Here is a 17,120-nt window from a genome sequence, read left to right on the forward strand (position 1 = left end):
TGAAGATGGCAAAAAGAAGCCATACGAAAACAACAATCTGAAACTTGGGAGGATTTCTTACACTGGGAGACATGAAGAGCTCCATCTGTTTATCGTGCAGAGTTGGAGATGAGGAGGTACCTTGATTCCATGACCGGGTAGAAGTACCAGGTACCAAGTGATGCTTGTGTGTAACCAGGAACAACGTAACTGGCACCAGGAGCAGGAAACAGATGCTGGTGAAACTCTTTTTAAAAATAGGACACTGTTTCTGACAGCTGGCATGATTACCTGCTCTGGGACCAGTCACCAAAGGCAGGGCTGGGTTCTCAATCTCCTGTTGAGTTTTAGAGTGGGTATTTTTTTTCATATTCAACTCAACACCTTCCTGGAAGAGACATCGTCCATATCTTCTGTGGCCTCAAGACCAAACTGAAACAATGCAATCAGTCTAAGAGTTTGTGATATCTTATGTTTAGGTTATTTCAGGTTTAAGCATCTGAGGGGAGGTCAGATCAAATAATCTAATAATCACCCCTGACCTTAAATCTGGGAGTCTTGGAGGAAGGAGGGATGATCGCCAAGGAAGAGTTCGGGTGCCCAAATGCTTTGCTTATTTTTTCAAAGTACTGCAATTGTTGTAGCAAAAAGGTATTGCCTCTTCCAACAAGTCTTGTCCTGCTTATAAACCCTCCATGTAGTTTTGCAATGTTAAAGAAGCTTAATGCTAGAATTATTCCATTAAGACACAACTAGGTCAACACCAGTGGAATGTGAGAAGTGCCGAGAATTGAAATTCTGACTGAACAGTTTTTCTTAAAAACTAGGCACATCATTCATTGACACTGAGTATCGTTCAGTGGCCTGTGCTGATTTTGATGGCAAGTGAATTACTTCGTATTTCATTTCACAAATAGTGTGATATGGCTTAGCTTTGTTGATTTGATTGTTTGTTTTTTTTTTATTTTGATTTAAAATATCTTAATCTATTATACTACAGAATTAGAATTAGATTATGTTAGTCTATCAAAGGAAAAGGAAACAATTTTGTTGTTACTGAAATTAAATGCTACAGCAGGTTCAAAATGCATTGTTCGTTGTTCTGTTTCTTTTTATTCCCCAAGTTTTGCTCCAGGAGAAATTTTGAAAACTTGCCCTTTTTGTTTTCAATTTGGAATGAAGACAGGCTTCGTGCTTGGTCTCCAGCTGAATAGAAGTGCTGCTTCCTTGCACTGTGGAGGAATAACAAACAATAAAATGATCCTGACATCTCTGGAGAAAAAGCCCTCCAGGTGAACAGATTTTAAAAGCTGGAAAAAAGCAACATGCTTGTAACGAGAATTATGACACAAATCCATTTCATCCACATCTGGTTACAAAAGAACCCCAAACCCCCTATGTTTTGAAGCAATGGTCTGCCGTTCCTTGTCCCTTTTGCTCCACTCAGTGACACAAAAGACGTGAAGAGTGAAGCGGAGGAGGGAGACAGAGATACCTCCTGGCTCTGCAGTTTCAGTGACGGAGAGAGCAAACAGCACTGATTTTTCTGAGGTCGGTTCATAATCAAGACAGACTGGAAAGAGTTGTGTGAGTGGAGGAAAGGGCCAGAAACAGGTCGGCTGAAGGCAGACTCCCACAGCATGTCATTTATCTGGTTGCGAGAAATTTCTGCTTTTTTCCAGGACATCTGAATGTACCCACTTCAGTGAGACAAAACAGGACACTTTGGTTTTTTGGATGAGAAATTTCTTCTTCTCAGCTGATGAAACGCTGGAAAGAAAAGAGGCCAGCTTCCAGTTTCTGAAGCAATGAAGAAGTCAGGATCTGGAGGTGGGGGAAAGACAGAGGGTGTTGGTTCAAAATAATTCAGAAAAGGTCAAGAGTTGGTCTTCCTTGGCAGGTGCTGAAGGTTGCAGGGCTTTATTTTCATGTTTCTCTCAACAGAGAGAACTGCATGTTCAGTCACAAATTTTCAGAGGAATTAGGATTGCTGCTTTTGACCTGCACATGTTCTGGGAAGAAAGAGATTAATAAATTGCAAGTGTCAGGCCAGTTAGGGTAGCTGGTTGATCAGCCAGCAGAAAGAAGGACCCCTTTAAAGCCAAAATCTAGCAAACCCAACCATTTGCTCCATAAAGCAACCCACAGCTCCTAGTATTCTAAATTTTATAGCCTGTAGGAAAAAGAGAAACACAAACACAGGAAGGGAGGAATGCCACAGAAACTGTTCTGTTGGGTGAGGTTTGATTTCTCTTCCAAAGCACTGTTCTTGGTTTTGTTGTTTAGTTTTTATATTATTTTTTTCCTCCTTGTGGTAATGGCACACATAGCTGATTTTGTTTTCTACATGCCAAGTAGTAATTAAAATTAGCAATTTGGTAATCAGCATCTTGGCCTTAGGCACTAGAAAGATATGTAATTAATGCCAAAAGTTGTTTCAAAACCAAAGGAGACTGATGGTGAGGACCTCTACGGAGGCAACTGCGTTGAATTCAGTGCATCCAGTTGACTCATGTGGGAGGGGATGATGCCCAGCATTGCAGTCAAGTCTTGTCATCTGCCATCCCAGGCAGAAGGTAACAGGTTGGTGAACTTTGCCATGACTTGACCTGAAATCTTAGGAGTAACATCTTGAGATTGAGATAAAAGGTCGTGTTCCCGAAAGCTATCTGTGGAGATTAACCAAGCCTTGCTACACAGCCCCAGCCCTGGAACACACAGTGCAAGCCACTTTCCACTCTTAAAGTCATTTAACTCTTGTGCAATTCTGCAGTGGGTGAAGAAGCTCTTAGTTTACTCCAGAGAAAGCCAGATCAACATCAGCTTCACCCTCACCGAGGAGATCAAGCAAAGGGAGTACAACCTCCACCTTCCCGTCCTGCTCAGCATCTTCTCCCTCCTTGATGGGAAGCTAGGCATAGGGACACAGTCAGGCAGCCCCAAAACATCTGCAGCAATGGCAATACACACCAGCCAGCCCCACACACATATCACCCCTGCAGGAAAGCCTAAAAAGGGACCCAAATCTTGATGACTCCCCATTATAACCTATCCCTGTATTTCTCCTGCCCCAGGGTCCATGCATAAGCTTGCTGCACGAGCTTGGTCTGCACGGACAGCAATGGGCGTGGGGCAAACTGGGGCTGCCATCATCCAGGGGTGGAACCTTCCCTCCCTCCCCTGCAAGCACCGATGTCCTCTCCACAGGCCTCTCCTCTCCCTCCCCAGGAGCCGGGAGCTGGTCCAGCGAGGTCAGCCAGTGCTAAAACCGAACTCTGCTTTTTTACTTATTACGGTCCATAAGAGTGGGCATTGGCTGTGTCAGATGACTGTGGTCTCAGCAGATTATGTTTGTGGTCGGGCACTTGGGACTCCTGATTTCCAGTCCTGGCACTGCCGTTTGCTTGGTGTGTGGCCTTGGAAGACTCACTTAGCTCTGCTGAGCAGCAGTTTTCCGTCTGTTGGATGGGAAAGTGACACCTGCGTTGCTGAAGGGCCAAGCTGCAGCTGGGATAAACAGTAGTGTCTTGCTAATGAGTATAACTTCTTTCACTAGCAGCTCAGAGGGAAAACATTAAAATAAAGGGTGTTGCATGTGAATCCTGCAGCGGTTACTTTCTATCCCAGGCGCAAAGATGCTGAGTTCATGGGCTGTTCTTTGCCAGTTCTTTAAAAAGAAGGTGTATCGTCAAATTGCACAGGCTACTGAAAGTTCATGTATTGGCTTATTTCTTTCAGGGCAAGCATAGGCCTAATCTACCTGATAGAAAAGGGCTGTGTTAATAACGGTGTGCTGCAAGGCAGCATGGGGGCGAAAAGGAATGAAGCTCTTTGGCTCCCCTTTCTCTTCCCACAATGCTCAGGAACTCTGCTTGGAAGTTAATTTGCTTGGCGGGCTCCTGGCTCTGTCCAGAGCTGGTTCTGCTACTGGGTGCGTGTTTCATGATGATGAAGGACCCTGTTCTGACTCTTGGATGTTGGAGCTGCTCATTGTAGTGTTGTGTAAAGCTGTCAGAATCTGACTGCTCCCTCGATTAGGAAATTCAGGGGAACAAAACTTTGTCGAGGCAGCCTCTGGACATACTGCTTCATGGGAGACAACATGGTTTCCTTGATACAATGAATAGGGCCGCAAATGCAGAGCTGTGTGCCTCTGTTTCCCCAGCTGTAAAAGGGAAGGGATTTTTTAAATTACTCTAACGAGGGAAAGAATTACTGTGGCTTAGATGATTGCCCAAGCTAAATCCCTGGGTGGAAACCTCTTTCCATTCTGCATCACCTCTAACAAACCTATGTGAGCCTCTTGCATCTGAGCAGTTGAGGGTATCTGAAGTCCTGAAATTTGATGTGAATGATGTGAATGACAGTGCTGGTGTCTCTGTAAGGATAGAGGTCTCAAGTGAAAAACCAGGTGGGGGAGGATTCCTATGTGTGCCCACATGACTTAGGAAGGAGTTTGCTCCTTTTGCCTCAGGAATGAACTGCATGAAGCAAAAAGTGATTCCACCATATTTTTGTCTGAGAGTCTTAAGTGTGTGTTGGCCTGTTCCCTGGAGAAGTGGGAGGAGGGCTGAAGAGTCCAGGTTCTCATTATACTTGGCTCCCTCCATGCCCGCGGCAGTAACCTCAGCAGAATCTACCATCAGCGGCTGCAACAGGAGATCTTTGTAAGGTGTGAAGGCATCAAGCTGAAGAAGTATATGGTAAAACAATACCACATGTTGAAAGCACAATAGGAGTAAGTCCATTTTGGCACAACGTTCCACATGAAATCCCTTTTAATTTCAGTGACGTCACACTCCCGGTCTCAGGGAACCTATAGCAATATTTTCTGTGCCATAAATAAATCCACTCAGGGACTAATAAACTAAACTGTTGCTAATTTGTAATGTGCCACTTTTGCAGCAGTATCCAAAATTCATACGCACTAAGATTCCAGGGCTGGAAAGAATGAGGTGGCTTGTCCCTAACCACTGCTTAACTTTTTAAGTTACACTGGTGAGTCGGGTGCAGTTTGGCTTTTAGTGAGACCCCTGGGGAAGCAGGGCCATCTTAGCCTACAGTCTTAAAAAAAGGCTATTAAAATAAAAGCATACCTATAAATAAAATAAAATTCAGGGAAATGATGTCTTTGTGACCGAAGCAGGAACAGTTGCGCCATTCAGGGGCCTCACTTGTGCTTCTGACTATCACCACTGATAAGCATGAGCAACTTTGCCTCATAGGCTTTATAGACTCAGGTGGGCCCTCTTGCATTTAGGGTCTCTCTGCTTAGCTCAGGGAGGCCTTTTTGGTCTGAGGTCTCACTGTGGGCAGAGGGAAGGGGAGCGTGGCGTTTCAGCAGGGCAGGTTGGTGCTTTCTGGCATAGCCAGTAGCAGCTGGTCATTATTCTGATTGCCCGTTGCCCATGTGTACCCCGGTCTCCCTGTTTCAGTGTGTTGTGCTCTGCTTGTTGGGGCTGATCTTAGATTATGCTGAACTTTTACCAGGACAAAAGTAATATTCCAGGAAACACAGAGATGCTGCTTCTCCAGGGCAGATCTGCATGAGAGCTCTCAGGAGACTGTTTTGAATTTGCCCCTTTTGTTGCCACCAGAGGAGGTGATGTTCTCTGTTTTGTCACACCTGGGAGTGGAAAATTTTGCGCTTTCAACTTTTTGGGCTCATATCAACATGAAAGCAAGGGTCAGAGGACTGGGGTTTCTCTCAGGACACACCACCTTTTTTTTTGACAGCTCTTTGGGTGGTTCATGACTGGGAATGTATTCAAAGCAACCTCAGACAGCTGAGTACCCTACTGTTATCACAGAAGCATTGAGTCCTTGCATAGCATTGCTTCCTCTTTGAAAAGCCTTTCTGTCCAGGACTGGCCCCATCCTTCCATTATACAGATAATATGCAAATCTGTCACAGAAAAGCGTCACTCTCTCCCAGGGTGAAGCTGATAGATCCTCCTGCATACGGAAAACACACAGTAGACTAATAATGAGATACAGCAAGATTGTAGTTTGCTGTACTGTGAAAATAAAGACTTGACAGTTCTCTCCTGAAGCAGTCATTGCATGAAACACACATTCTATGTGGTTCTGGGTAAATGGGTTAAAGCATGTCTCTGTTCTCAGAGGGAGGACCTCAGATCATCTTTTCATCCTCATATTGCCATTAGAAGGGTGGATGGACAGCTGGGGTTCGCACATTGCAATGGTCTTGTGCGTGCAGTCCGTAACTAACACACTGGGCAGCAGACAGCCCCTCGAGGTCTTCCCAGCCATGCTAGCTGGCACACTGAGCTGAAACCCTGATAGTGAAGGTCGTGTAAGCACCAGAGACAAACAGTGCCTGACAGCCTGAGCTTCGGCAGTGTCGGTTTTGTTCTGTATTTTTACTGGATAAGAGCTCATGTCCTGTTGCTGTTTCCCTGGGGCTGTACATCAGCCTGTGATTCTGCTGCACCATTTGTGTGGGGAGGGCATTGCAGCCCTCCCCGAAGGCTGGAGGAGATCTCCGGGTGGAACAGGTCTCTGGTTTTAGCACCCTCTGATCTGTTGTCCACAAATAAATAATTGACATCTGTCTGGAAAACCTTCTTATATCTTCTCAACTTGATCTTCTCACTCAGAGGAGACCCACCAAATGTGTAGGTTTAAATAAGTCCTAATAGGAAGAAGTATTGTTGAGTGTTTATTGCAGGGTCGGATCTCTCATTAATCTTTCCTTCCAGCACTGGCAAGCCACCCAAAAGTAACATCTAAGAGTTTAGGTATATGGGACCTTTGGGAACTCAGTAAGTTGCTGCCTGCCTGCAGAGCTACCCTAACAGGCTGCATGAGCACTCTTAAATGATGACTAAGTCAAGTTACCTTCCTGTGCAGTTGTGGCAGGCTGAGAGTTGGCATGTGGACAGCTATTTACACTTTATCTGACACACTAACTTGCTACATCACAGTAACTTTGACTGTGGCTTGCATTCTTACCCCATGAGACTCCTTCCTACCCCATCCATCCCCAAAACGCTTATAAACCATAGGGAGACTTAAACTAGTCTCCACATGAAAATAAATTTGGGGTTGTCCACATCAGCATTTAGTTTGGATTAGGAGCTTGCTTTTGAAATATATCCCTTAGTCTTACTCCTCTTGCACCTTGGTGCTTATTGTGGATTCAACAGGCATTCAGTCCATGGGACCAGCCTCGTGCTAAGCCAAAATAAACCTCCCAAAATGTATATAATATTTATATCAGGCCCCGCCTCTCTCCTGATCCATTCCTGTCGAGCCACACTACTTGCCAATGTATCCAATTCGGACTTTGCTTTTTAACAGCTTCCCCCAACCCCTTCTCATCTGACGCGTTATGAGAAACCCTTTTCACACGGTTTCACTGTAGTAGGCACGAATTGGTGCAACTCACAGGGGCAGGGTTTACTCACGTGAGCAGAGCCTGTGAAGTTGGACTATGAGCTCTGGAAAATTGTCAGCATTGCGTCTTTTGACTGTTGTTAGCTGGCCTAGGCTGACTTGAACCAACTAAGTCTATTGTTACTTCATTAGCTGTATTTTCATGTTCGCTCCTATTTACCTGTCAATATAGTTTGTGCTAACAACATTATTGTAAGGCCAGAGGATTATATTATCCAGACTGTTGGAGTTTATCAAGTCTTGCAATGCTTTTAAATCCTTCCTTATTAGTAAAGGATCCTGAGTGATTAGCTAGTATGTGATTGCCATAGCCAAAGTAAAATTTCTTTCCCTGAAGTTATTCAATACAGAGTAGTGGTAGAACCTTTTCCTTTCTTTTTTCTTTCTTTTTTCTTTCTTTTTTCTTCTCCCTCTTCCCTTTCCTTTTCTTTTTCCTTTCCCTTTCCTTTTCCTCCCTTCCCCCTTTTATCTTTTCCCTTTTTCTTTCTTCTTTTTTTTTTTTTTTGTCCCAGCCCTGCCGTCAGGTCCTTGCTGGGCTGGAAAGTCACAGAAGCTGTTTTCTGTCAATTTGTTGATATCTTCTTCCTCTCCTAGCCTGGCACAGAATCTGCTTTTGTTAGTTTTCCTTTCAGGAATACATATGCACTTCAGCATGAGGTCTGACAACCTTGACCCCCCAGGCATGACTAATTCCCATTTACAAGACCACTACAAAATCCATCAGATCAAAAGTGTCAGGAAGTCAGGAAAACCCCAGTGTGTACGGCAGGCTGGAGCTGGTCTCCCTGTGCTGCATGACAGAGTGCGCTCGGTCGGCCGTGCTTTGCGGCGATAAGGTCAAGGAGAAGTGGCATTTGGAAGGAACGGGAGGTGGGGGGGAGGCAAGGAGGGTTTCACAAGCAGCCAGTGATGTATTGTTTAATACTGCACTGTTCATAGCCAGACACCATGGCTCTAGTAACAGCCAGGGTTAAGGCAGTGGTATAAATTGAAACTAAGGAATTACGAGATGTCTTGTGGTGTTTGAAAGCCTGGGGGTGGAGACTATTGTGGGGTTGAGTTTGAAAGTAGGAAAATAGCAGTACAAAGCTGATAACAAATTTTTTTGGGAGTTGCCTTCAAAACTTCATGTTTATGCTGTTCAGGATTGGTATTAGTGATAATCCCAACTGGTTGTGGGTTTTATTTGGGTTAGGGTTTTTTGATAGTGTCTTTTATACAAGTGTGTCTTAGAATTGAGAAGGAGGATGAGTAGTGTGCCCCAAATATCTCTCTGGTGGTCTTATCCAACCACTCCTTTTCAGCCAAACTCTCAATGACTTCAGCATCTTGTGAGGCCAACTCTGAGTGCTCCTCAAAAATCCCACCCAAAGAGACAGAAATCAATGTTGCACAGACAGTCTGTGGGTCAATCTCTTGACATGTTCAGTCATAGCCCACAAAGCCAGCACAGAAGAGGAATAAAAACTTGCACGGATTTGAGGTCTGAAAGAACGAGAGCACTCCATGAACGAGACCTCAGGAGGCAGGCGGTGGCCTTGAGTCACAAAACTGAGGCTTGTGTTTAGTTATCCAAAGGGAGCTGGAAAAAAGAGTGAGAGAGAAAGACAGAGCCTGGGGGAACAAACCCTGGCGAGAGGGCAATAGTGAAAATAAATGAAGGATCTCGATTTCTGTTGCAAGCATGACCCTTGGACTTCAGCAGGGCTGTAGCAAATAGAGTTTCGTTTTATGGACACAACTGACATACAAATCTGGGCTGGAGCACACAGGAAAATACAGATAGCTGATTCAGCAACTTTGCTGGCTTTTTGACTTGGAATTATCTGACCCCCTTTTCATTTTCCCCTTTGGACTTCAGGATGGGAATTTCAACCTTGTTGAAAACTTTCTCAATCACGTCTCTGAAACCAAAACCTGTTATGAACTATGGGAAGGTGGTTTTGTAGAGCTTCTGTTCTAACCTGGAAAGTGCTGAATTCTCTCTGTGTGGGCCTGATCCAAGATCCATAGAAATCAATCTTAGGCTTGCCATATACTTTAATAGAAATTGGACCAAATTGCAGAAGTTTCCTATTCCTCTGGCCCATTTCTGTGGATTTTTGCCCACTCAATTTAAAAGAACAATTTACATAATGAGAAACAAACCACTTTTGTTGTGTTTTCTGTGTTTGGATTTTTTGCTTAATGTTCTTTCCTTACTGTTACTGACGGAGAAATGACGGCTGTGACTTTTTTAGTGTTTTAAAGGGACATGAGAAGGAAAAGTGATTCAAATAGTTGTTAAAGGAAGTCTTCTCACTCACGTTGAAAGTGGAAAGGTTGGTGTGAATGATGCCCCACTTGAGTACTCAGAAGAAATGAGATGTCCACCATTTGATGACCGATTACTGTGCAGTGTCTGAGGCTTTAGCCTGGAAAGCAGCAATGCCATGGCAGAAAATACCATGCTAATTGAAGACAGCTCCTCTCCGTGACTGGCTCTTCCTACCTCCATGCATCACAGTCCCTGGGGATATGGGTTCATGAGGCTGTACTAAGTGACTCATCTGTTTTCCTGTCGCCCTTTCACAAGAAGGAAACCCATTGTGTCTCACTCTCCTCTTACCAAAGGAGATTTATCCAAATCCACATCAGGAAAGCTAGGCCACGTCTTCTAAACACAAGTTAGTGCCTTTACCACTGGGCACAAACTTTCTTTCTAGATCCATTGCAAGTCAATACTGAGATACATTGGCAGAGTTCTCATATGAAATAGGGCTGAAACAGCAGAAAAATTGTATGGGTGGTTGAGCTGAGGTAATTGGTTTTTGTCAGGTGAGTCTGTAAACCTCTGGCATCCTGCAGTCTAATGGGATTTTCACAGCCTTCACCACCACGGATCCTCAGCACCTACTGCAGCTCTGGGCCACCCGTGCAGCTTCAAGCTCTGATGCATGTCAGGATCTGGTTGTGCTATTATGTGTGGGCAGTTTACACAAAATGTGCCACCTGCTAGCAGCCCACCCTACCATGCTTCAAATTTAGCCCCAGCTGTGAAGCCCAAACACTTTGCCTGTGCAGAGCAGAGCAAGGGGAGGCATCTTCTCTCCAAGGCTTGTGTCTCTAGGATGAAACCCTACATGGACTCCTTGAGGGCTGAGTTTACTGCTCAGCCTTCCCTTCATGTCATCTCTGCCTCGTCACCTTTTTTCACAGGACTTGTGGGAACATAACTGCTTGGAGACCTGTACCCTGTCCATCACTTGTTGTAAGAACAGGCAATAAATTCAGTAGCCTTGAATGAGAAAGCTGCAAAACTAACACAGGGACAAATGCATTCTTGTCCCTTCAGGCTTCCAACACCTTATACACTTTATTTTCAAGGGTGAAGAAATATGATGGAAATCATTCACTCACTTCAGCAAATACAAAAGTTGAAATAAAGTCAGAAGTGTTTCATCTTTTTCTTTTTTTTTCTCTAAACCTTGTTTAGTTGATGAAGCTTGTAGTACACGTCACATTTTTGACAGCTTGTACTAATAACTTTGTACAGCCTGCAGGATAAATGTCTGCTGATGGAAATGAGAGTGATCCTTTACATATCCAGCACATATGGGAACAGTAGTCCAAGACCCTTCCGCTCAGCCTCTTGCAGGGATGCAAGTGTGTTTCTTCTTTTGGGTTTAGGGTTTGGAGTTTTATTTTCCATCTTAATGTACTAACTCAGAAGTAATAAATATTTTAGAACAAAGTTGGAGTGGCTCATTTAGGGTTAGATCTGACCATAAGCATGTGATGAATGGGCTTCAATTTAAATGCCAGTGGTTGGGATAATGGCAGGCAGCGGCTGCCACTCGAATCCTACAGCATCTACATGTTCCAGCCACAGTGGACCTCATTTAACGAGGCAAATTTAGTAGGGCTTTAGCCTGGCCTCTGGGATTTTTGAAGCTGCATTTAAGAACCCCCCACTAAGGAGAAAAGAAAGATGTCTAAGTAAATGTAACTCTCTGAAGGTAATATCTCCATCGTCCATGAGAAACTGTTAAAACTGGTCCTTCTCAATTTGTACCTTCAGTCATTTTTGAAATGTATAGGCAAAGGCAGTAGGAGTCCCTCACTTTCACAGGGTAATCGATGGAGTGGTGTAGCTTGGTGCAAATCCATTGGCTTGAGAGTTTCTGCTAGATTATATCAGTGAGAACCTGAAAAAATATCACCTGTAAATAACTGATATAAAGACAAATGTTTGAAAACCTCAAGGATGCCAAGTTCTGATTTAGCACAGCTCAATTTCAGCCACACCAGTATTGGTCTGAGATGAGTTTTATTGACATGAAGCTGCTCCAGTGAATCAGGCTTCATTTCTCCTTGCTGGCAGTCAAGCAAAGATGTGTCTCTGAGCGGTAGGCTCCACTAAAGTGTAAGTGGTGGAGTTTCTTACTTGACCCTTTCCAAGGAAATGCTGAGTGCTGCTGGGTTATATGGACCAGGCCCTTACAAAGCTCTTCTGATTTTAAGGTTTGTCACAATCTTCATTTAAAAGGGTTTGGGATATGCTGCACCACTGACCTGAGAGGGTACAGGACTGTGCCCTGGCTGAGGATCTAGTTCAATCTACCATTGTTATGAGTTAACATGATATTAATCAACAAAGTGGTGGTACTGGGCAGCAAAGGATCTAGAATGTAATAATCAGTGATTTAATGCTTGTTAAACTGACTATTGGAGGAAGATGAGCGCTTCCTGAGCCTGGCCTTGCCATTTTCTATTGAGTAAAACACATTTTCTAGTGTTGCCTTTTTTAATTGAAAGCCATATAAGCCTTTTGGGAGCTAGTGGGGAATCCAACAACTGTAGATCTTTTAAAGAAAATAAATAGACTCTGTCATCTGTTGCAGCACTGTCACATTGGTTTCCATTTACAACTGAAAATAAGAGGCTAAAGACTGTTTATTCCTATTATTTTCCCTTTATTTGTTTCTTTCTTTGCTTGCATGTGTGGGTGGGTTGTTAAAGTTTTTGCCTTGCTTCGTTTTGCAATTTTTTATGGCCCACATTCTGATGTGTTGCAGCTCATCTGCAGGCTGTGAGGCTGGAGCGCATGAGGGTGGGAAGTGTTCAGCTTCTGCTTATAACTCAAGCAGGTAGTAAGTGGGTAGGTTATAATTTAGGGAGTGGGAGGAAGACAGTAAAACTAAATGTTTGGGGATTTTTCAAAATGTCCAGTGACCGCAGTTCCTATGTAGGAGGAGATGTCCTTCCCATCCCTCTCCTAACCCTGTTTCTGAATGGTTTTGCAGAGCGGCTATGACTAAGGCTTTGCTAAACTGAAAGTGCCACAGCCTGGAATGATAATCAAAAAAGATGCGTGTTGTTATAAACACTCAATCATTTTCCTTCTTTCTTGTGGAGTTGTTATTAAGCCCAGAGGTTCAGAAGTTCAAAAATATAAAGGAATAATTTGTACAAGAAAAGAAAGGAGTCTATTTCACAAGCCATTGATGCTTCCACTGGGAATTAGCAGTAGCTGTTAGAGTAGCCGGGGTCATACAGAGCAACCATGCATTCTGCTCCCACTTAGGAAGCCCCTAATTTTTAACTTTTTAACAGCCACAAGCTTAAGTTTCTGGCAATGAAAAGTGGAGGGAATGTTTGAGGAGCTCTTATTAAAAAAATAAACTTCAAATGATGATTGACTCCCCGTTTATGTCTCTAGAATGGGGCCCATAAATCTCAACAGTTTTCTCTTCAATGGCTACTTGTTCTTCTTGGTTGGTGACAACTTTTATTTTAAGCAAGCTCAATTCTTAAATTAACCCTTGTGTTGACTCAAGCCTCCTTGTTTGTCTTTGCTTTGCCTCCCACGGATGGAGAAAAGCTTAGCACGTGGTAGCCTATCCATTCCCATTTCATGGTTGACATGAAACGTGGGCATTGGTGTGTCGCTGGAATAGGGAGGACCAGACTTCAGGAGGTCTGCTTCCAAAGAAAGCACTGAGACTCCCCTTTGGGTCCTTGACGTAGGACTTCCGATAGGCAGATGAGCACTGAGGGTTTAGCTCATTGGAACACAAATATTCAAATTCAGATGCAGTCATTCAAACTCCCCATCCCATCCAGTATGGATGGGTTCTGGCACTCCCTTCATCATGCTTTTCATAGCAGCTATAGGGATATAGCTGTCCAGTGGTCCCTGGATTTTTCCTGTGTTTAAAACGAAATCCAACCTTTAAAGCCTAGTAAGGAAATACCTAGTATAAAACCCATAAAAATCTCAAGCAGCATCAGCCACTGAACCTACCAGAAGACACAACTGAAAAATGGGTTGATGAGCAAGAGTGCTGTGCCCGTGGGTGTCCATTAGCTACCGAGTCTCCTTCACAGGTATGCAAGCTGTGGGAGCCAGCAATACTCGTACTCCAGTGCCTGCCTGTGTGTGGCCAGCCAAATTTGGAAGCTCTATCTTATATCTTTCTGTCAGTGACCTGTTATACAGTCCTGGGGCCTAATGCTTGTGTCAACATGAGGTTAGGTTTCATGGCATCCTGAGCAGAGCAGGAATGTCCTGGCTTATATTTGTCTCCCCAGGAGAGGGAGAGGGTGGGAGAGAAGCATTCAGCAGCTACTGGGCAATCTTCTGCCACCTCTTGACAGGTAGTGATATAAATCAGGAGCTTGAGTGGGACACAAGGCAAGACCTCATTGCTCTGTTTAGATCCCTATCAGCCATGATTAATTCAGTGCTATAGGTGGAAGGATAAATGTGGCTTCCTGTAATCTTAAGTGTTTCCACCAGCCTTTGAACTGATGCATCCATCTGGTAGCATTTAGTTGTGAATACAAAGGGTCAAACTATGCCCAAGACTGCGTGGTAGGCAGGAGGACAAGTTCTGAAAAATGCCAGTGCCAGCTGGGAATCGGTCTCTTGGTCATGCAGTACAGTTGAGGCAAGGGAACATGAGTTAGTCCTGAATGTGGCTTGCAATATCATCTGGAAACTTCTAGGTGCCAGAGCTTCTGAATTTATTAGAGAGGAGACTGGCAAAAGTTCCATAAGATGGCTAGGGATGGATTGGAGACTTCATATGAGGCTACAGGGACTTCTGCTGTGCCATTCCCAGTGCTCTTACGACAAGTCCAAAGAGAAGACAAATGTGGATTGCTTTTCTTGAGCAACTCCCATTGTAACTGAAAAACATTTTGTGGATCCTTTGCAGAACTACTATCTTCTTGCATTGGGAGTCCTTCCTGTCCTCTCAAGACTCTAATGGCTTAGGTCTGCAATCTTTGCAAGTAACTGACTCATACACTCATCCATCCACCTTCAGCGCTGTGCACAGGGCTTGACTTTGCTTTGACATTCTTGTGAACAAAGCATTCCCATGATAATAACTTGAAAAATACCATGCTAGTTTTACTCCCTCTTTAATGTCGCCATGTACCTATGGGAAATTCTGAAAAGGGCAACAATCTTGATATATTTGGTGGAGGGGGCGTGTTTTGAAAGCAGAAAGATCTTTAGCAAATGCAGCCTGCAAGGAACAGAACTAGCTTATTTCAGCTGACAGCTTTGGAGAAAACCAGCATTGCTAAGTTTCAAATTAGCGTGGGTAGACACTAATGAGGAAATTTAGGGCTAGCAATTCAGATGGAATAGTTTATTGCTTTTTGGTTAATCCCTTTTCAGTTTCTATCAGCATAGAAAGAGCAGAGCTTTTTCTCTCAGTCATTTGTGCCCAAAGCAAAATGTGATGAAAACAGGCAAAATAAAATGTAATTTAGCTTCCTAAAAGCAAAGAGGAAAGGTCACCCCATCAGAAGAAAGTCAGAACTTGTAGTTTAAACAAGACTCCATGAAATCTTAGTAATATTTGTATCCTAATGCTTTGAATCCAGTAACTTCTAGTTACCAGAGCACAGTAAAGAATGTTTCCTGGGTAACTTCTTTTGCAATCTATTCAATTTTTGCCTCTCTCTATTAACTGTCTGACATTTTTCTCAGATGTTTGCATGGTTTGGAGTAATTTACTGAATAATTCCAGACCTGCAGCTCATTTCTAACCAGTCCTGAGCATTTGCTATTCAAAATCCAAGCTAAGTTTCTTAGATTTTGATAATGCTATCTCAAAATTTGAGGAATGACTGGATGGCAAGCATAACTGCCCTTGTACAAAATATAAACACAGGGCAAAATTCCCTGTCAAGTGAATTAGCAAAACATGGCTGAGGCAAACTCACCTGACCAACTTCCATCTGCAAAGAACTTGGTCTATAAAACCACCTGAACCTACTCCCCATCTTACCTGCTTTAGGGAAGGTAAAAAGATCATGAGCAGGGAAGAAATGCGGAACAGATGTTATCTTCAAACTGAGCTGATCCCCCACAAACCTGTGGGGGATGTAATTTCCTACCCCCTGCATCCTCCCCTTCTCCCGGGTGTGTGGGCAGGATTTCAGCGGGTGTAAATCATCAAAATGATGCTAAATTACACCAGCTGAGACTGGATCTGAAAATCCTTGTGCTGCTAGGAGTTAGGCTTAGGAAGTTGAGTCAAACCTTGAAGGGATTCTCTGGGCTCTGCTTAGTACCCGCACTACTGCTTTGGGATTGCTCATTGGATGGCGTCCCTCTGTCCTGAGGTAGAACAGTTGGCTGAAGCCTCTGAGCTCTGGCCCCACAGTCGTGATTGTGCAAAAGGCTGCTATTCTTCTGTATTATTCCAGGGCCACAGTGAAGAGATTTGCTTTGGGGAGTTGCTTTTTTTCACCTTGGGGTCTCCAGGACTTGTCTGAGCTGTGTCCCCATGTGCAATGTCTTCAAATGGCTGTAGGATTTCTGGGAATCTTCCTGGTGCAGCACAGCTGTAGAGGGAACAACCTGTTGAGCATTTACAGAGCATTTCAGGAGATGGCAGTGTGTTTTCTTTCTTACATGTGGGTGATTTACAGAGCTTCAGTATTAAACAGGCAAGGAAAAAGAGGGGAAGGGGAAAGGATTTTTTTGGCTTTACTTCTGGGAGTACATCTAAGGAGTGGGGAGATGTTGCTAAAGGAGCAGAAGGTAAACCTGAGGCTCATCTCTCTCTCAGGTATTTTTTCTGCTGTTTGTGTGTATGGACCAGAAAGATGCATGAAAAATGGTATTAATTACCTTTTTTATGATTCTTATTTATATATGTGGGAAAATATCCCACCTTCAGGAATATTTGAAGCTGTGCAAAGAATATTCTTCTAGATCCTTTCTTCCTAATTAGAAGAAAAATGAAAATCAAAGTGTTACTTGAATGAAGTGCTTCCTTCAGAGTTTGCCAGTTTATGTCAGTGTTTTACAGCAACATCTGATTCTTGGCTCTAGCCAGGAGAGCAAAAATCTGTGAACGCTCTTCTTGATTCCGTAGCAGCATATCCTCTCCAGTGGCTGGTCTCGTAGGCGTTCTCTGGCTGGAGTGGAAGCTGTTTAGCCCAGGCTTAAAGAACTTCAAGCAATATGGTCTTTTAGTCCCAATGATAATGAAAATATAGTATTTATAGCTGTCTCTTGAAAGATAACCTCCCATAATTCATAAACAACAGAATTACATTGAGAGAACCTAATACATAGTAGAAAATAAAGTGTCTGAATTTATCATTATGACCTTGAAAGCTAACAGAGTAGATTGTTAGAAATAATTAATTTTATAAATTTCTTCTCTTTTGGCAACTTGACTGTGAATAGATTGCCATTTCCTTGAAGCTAT

General features: G+C 43.5%; 1 protein-coding gene across 1 annotated transcript in view; it reads left to right on the top strand.

Annotated features, from left to right (window-relative positions):
* The window catches only part of TRABD2B (TraB domain containing 2B), a 296,942-nt gene that overhangs the window by 131,489 nt on the left and 148,333 nt on the right, over nucleotides 1-17,120 (top strand). The gene's annotated exons all lie outside the window — the stretch shown is intronic.

Source organism: Phalacrocorax carbo, chromosome 6 (genome assembly GCF_963921805.1).
Source record: "Phalacrocorax carbo chromosome 6, bPhaCar2.1, whole genome shotgun sequence".
In the NCBI taxonomy this organism is placed as follows: Eukaryota; Metazoa; Chordata; class Aves; order Suliformes; family Phalacrocoracidae; genus Phalacrocorax; species Phalacrocorax carbo.